At 39.3% G+C, this 4,121-nt stretch overlaps 1 pseudogene; it reads left to right on the plus strand.

The window, feature by feature from the left end:
* Positions 1-1,049: 1,049 nt before the first annotated feature.
* Positions 1,050-1,157, plus strand: LOC133260833 (U2 spliceosomal RNA; annotated as a pseudogene).
* The last annotated feature ends 2,964 nt before the right edge of the window (positions 1,158-4,121 follow it).

Genomic DNA, 4,121 nt, shown 5'->3' on the forward strand with positions numbered 1-4,121 from the left:
TCTAATTTACTGTATGTGGGGCTTCCCAGGTGGTGCTAGTGGTAAAGAATCTGCCTACCAATGCAGGAGATGCAAGAGATGCGGGTTAGATCCTTGGGTCGGGAAGATCACCTGGAGTACAAAATCCAGGTAATGGAGTTGTATGGAGTAGTAATGGAGTAGGCAACCCAGTCCAGTATTCTTGCCTGGAAAATTCCATGGGCAGAGGAGCCTGGCAGGCTAATGTCCATGAGGCCCCAGTGACTCAGTCATGATGGAGCGACTGAGCACATACACACTGGCTAACCAAAGAAGTGGGGTGGTTTTGGAAAACAGGTAGGTGAGACTAGAGAAACTTCTTATCTTGTGATAACATGAAATAAATGTGGAACTTTAAATTTGCAGGTTGGGGAGCAGGAATTGAGCCTGACATACTCAGACTCCCCTCTCATGACTGAAGCAATTGTCCAGAATGTTGGTACCAAAGAATATAGTTTTAAAAGCAACCACTGGGAATTCTTATGATAGAACGTACATAAAGCTACTAGTTTTGGTGACGTTGTTCAAGATTTTACAGTTACTAAAATGAGGATGATGGTAATAATAATGATTATCCTTGGAAGTCCCATGTCATGAAAGTTCCCATTACAGTTCCTCAGGGATGTGTTCTCTAGGAACAGGGGTTTCTAAAGGAGGTAAAAGTAATTGTTGCAATAAACTCTTCACTGGTTACCACAGAGGCTTTTCTCTGTGGATCTCCATGGGACACTGCAGATGGAGTGACTGTTCTAACAGGTGATATGATCAAGACAGCTCCACCAGCCCCCATCTCATTAGTACCAGGGCAGAAAAGAATGGTTCTTCTGTTGCATGAACTGCAAAGCCCTTTTAATAATGCACATCATTTTCTCAACACTCATGTGAATTAAATATTTTAATGACGCTGATGAAACTGGAACACTTGACATTGACATTAAACACACACACACACACAATTAAACAAGGATCACTAAAGGCAGGGGGGAAATGGAGAAATTACTGAAAGATCTATGTTCTAAGGAGTTTTCTACTTTACTTCTCAGCCTTTTGGCTAAAATCAAGTGTAGTATCTGTTCTAAGTAGTTTTCTGCTCCATGGAGTATCCAAAGCTTGCCCATTCAAAGTTACCTATACCCTCTTTATTCTCAAAAGCATTTTAAGTTAAAAACTTTATTAAAATCCATTTCTATAAAAATCCATATATATTATAATAGAAAGCAGTACTGGAAGAATATATGTCCTGAATGTCAAAAAGATTGGCTAGTGTAGTGGGGAGTAGGGTATCACAGTTCAGTATTCTCTGTTTGCAAATGGATAGTATTTGTATGGCAAGAAGAAAACGGTCTTTGAAAAAGCTATGCCCTGGTTGAAAAAGGAAAAGAAGGGCTATATTGTTGATTTCCATTCGTTTTGTCCTGGTTTGCTTGAAATGTGTGATTATCCTTGAAAGTCTGAGTTTCTCTTCTGCATAGGGTAGTAGGGCCAATTCTAAGGTGTTCTGAGTATTAAAAAATGGCAGGCATTAAACTATCTCCCTCTACTTCCTCCATAGTATTTTTCATATATTTTAGGTACTTTTGTCCCTTCAGGAGGAACAATGACTTGGCCATCTTACCAAATGTGCCTTTATTGCAGAAAAGCTTATATAATACCCTACACTTTATACATAAGGATATCCCCAGTGTTGGAGGAACATGGTTCTGTGTGAAATTATTCTTCATTATTGGGTGGGAACTCATGTTGTTTGGACTATCATTTCTCATATTTGGCTAAAATTTGCTTCTTTGTTCTTTTTACCTTCTTGATCCTTGTCCTGCCATTCACTACACGGAAAAATACTGGGTGTGCCCTCTCTTTTACTCCTTGTTTTATATTAACCAGCTGTAGACTCAAATATATGGATGAAGCTCACAGAGACTGGGAGAAGGTGATGCACCCCACTCCAGTACTCTTGCCTGGAAACTCCCATGGACGGAGGAGCCTAGTGGGCTGTGGTCCATGGGGTCGCTAACAGTCGGACATGACTGAGCAACTTCACTTTCACTTTTCACTTTCATGCATTGGAGAAGGAAATGGCAACCCACTCCAGTGTTCTTGCCTGGAGAATCCCGGGGACAGAGGAGCCTGGTGGGAGGCCATCTATGGGGTCGCACAGAGTCGGACACAACTGAAGCGACAGCAGCAGCAGCAGCAGCACAAAGACTATGGGTTTTAACCCTAGCAATTCTAGCTTGACTATCACCTGAGCTAAAGGACTGTCCTTCCTCTGCCACCTTTGTCTAGCATGCCGTGATTGAGAATATTATATTAGAGAATTCAGAAAATTCTAACACAAAAACAAAAGAGAAATGTCATTTTCTTCAAATCCTATCACTGTCAATGAAAAAGATTCTCAAGGCTTTATATCTTGAATTCCTTTTGATATAATGTCATCACTTACCCCCATCCATACTTTATCTTTTTTCATGCATTTATTCATTCAATAAATATTTATCAGCCACATATGCCAGGTGCAAGACAGAGTGCTAGGTGCCTTGGGGTATGAAACAATAAATCAGACATGGGAGTCTAACACCTACATTAAAAAATCAAAAAATCAAACATCCACTTACTTGGTATATAGGGAACCAGTATCTAGACAATTGATTTTTGTTCTTGCTATTTGATTTGTTGTTTGTTGACTCCACCTAGCTCCTTGATGCTATGTAGACAGCTAGTAAAGGTATAATTCCTGGAAGCATTTTCTCTAGGACAGAACTCAAAGGGGATGGATGACACACTACTTATTTAAAGACACTTAAGAAGAAGACCTCTCTTGCTCCTGAAAGGTTTCTGGCTATTGTTCAGTAAGAATTAGTGTTTCTTCCTCAGAACTGGTTTTAATTTTAATTTGTCCCTGATCTAAAATGAGCTTAGAGAATACAGGGGAAATAGTTTTTATAGAAGCTTCCAAGCCTAGTAAAAAAAAAAAAAAATATATATATATATATATATATAAGCACAGTCAGATGGGAAGAGGAGAGAAGAAAGGGGGGGAAAGAAGATGAATGTTATTTTTTATATTAATTTTACAAGAAGTATCCCATGTTTTATCGCTCACATAACACAATGATAGATGGTCTTTAAAATCCATTGGTGGTGGGATTGATACTGGACTGATCATGAAAGATCCTCATGGAAACAACACATCTCTTTTTAAATTTTAGGAAATAGCCTCTATAATATCTAGTGGCAAACACTTTGAGGTCAATGTACCATATATAATATGAGATTTACCTCTAATCCACTTTAAATAGAGAAGATCACCTTTGATGCAGGGGCGAGGTGCTGAAGGAGAATTCTTATCATTGCCTTCTAAGAGCCACTTACTTTGCTTTCTTTTAAAGTTATGAGCCAGTTACATCTGCTCTTCTCTTTAACAAAAGATTGCATCCCCGGTCCTGGCTATATCTACACTTTATCCATTCCCACATAGACAATGCCAATCCCCCCAATTAAAGTCCTGGAATGGAATGGAAGAGTCAATAAAGAAAACATTGTATCTACTGCAAGAAAATCCACAATATTCATGAAATTTAGGTGAATTTATTCTTATGTATATAGAATAGTCATTCTTTTTAGATGTCTGATGGCATTAGCACACACATGGTGCTAAGATTAGGACTGGGCATTAGAGGAAAGAGGAGGGATGAAGTACAGTAGAGAGTTTTCCTTGTTTGGCCTCCAACCTCCTTTTCCTTAAGGACGTATGCCAGGTTCCAAGGGAAGAAGAGACTAAGAAGCAAAAATAAGTGTTTTCATAAGACACTACAGACCCCAAGGTGGGACTTCTTTGTACTGTATGCCTGTGGTCACCAGAAACTGATTTGAGAGAAACCTCTTCAGCACTTCTTGAATTTGTGGGTAGGTGATATACACAGGAGTAGAAAACTGAGCCTCTGAATTCACCCAGACTTGGGTCTGAATTAAAGCTCCTGGTTGTCACTTAATGGCTGTGTCATGAGTATATGTTACTCCTCCTCCATCTTTTCCTCATAAGAAGTGGGCTCATAGTCACAGGTCATAGATGGTTGTGAGGATTATATCTGTGGGGTAGAATGTTT

The sequence above is a fragment of the Bos javanicus genome, chromosome 14 (genome assembly GCF_032452875.1).
Source record: "Bos javanicus breed banteng chromosome 14, ARS-OSU_banteng_1.0, whole genome shotgun sequence".
In the NCBI taxonomy this organism is placed as follows: domain Eukaryota; kingdom Metazoa; phylum Chordata; class Mammalia; order Artiodactyla; family Bovidae; genus Bos; species Bos javanicus.